We start from the raw sequence: 681 nt of genomic DNA on the forward strand, positions 1-681 counted from the left end.
GATAGATGCTTTAGCTGATACTACTTATAATGACTGCAAAAAGAGGAAGTCCGATCCTGCAAAGAGACGCATATGGCAACAGAATAGCCAAAAACAACGGAAAGGTCATAGAAAGGCCCACAGGTAGACGATGTTCGATTGATTTATAGACTCGTTGTATACCAGTTGCTCTCACAATAGTAATAATATAATTTATACTATAATACACAGTCACTATTAACTGATAATCATGGATAAAATAACCAATACATAAGAGGAGCGGATATAATGGAATCGAGGGCGGAAGATACTTCTACCGCACAAACTGCGTAGCACAGCCTGTAAAAAGCACAACGTAGAACCAGAGTGTAAAATTGGCAGCCGGTAAATGATATATCCACGAGTATGGTACGGACAGCGTTTCTAATACGGGTCCCTGGACTTATCTCCCAATTTTGTCTAAAATTTACGATTGTCATTACTCATAAGCATTCTTTCCCCACAAATCACCGGAGGATGACCAAAGCACTCATTAACTTGGGGTAATAAGCTTTGTAATTAACGAAAATCCGATAATTCATTGCCGCATCGCTACATCTCGCCTCAGGTTTGTTCCAGGCATCTTGTTACACTAAACCCAAATTCTTCAACAATAGGGAAAAGAGGGGCTAAGAAGCGCAGGAGTGTGTGGGGGAGGGGGTG

Source organism: Penaeus monodon, chromosome 27 (assembly GCF_015228065.2).
Source record: "Penaeus monodon isolate SGIC_2016 chromosome 27, NSTDA_Pmon_1, whole genome shotgun sequence".
Classification (NCBI taxonomy): Eukaryota; Metazoa; Arthropoda; class Malacostraca; order Decapoda; family Penaeidae; genus Penaeus; species Penaeus monodon.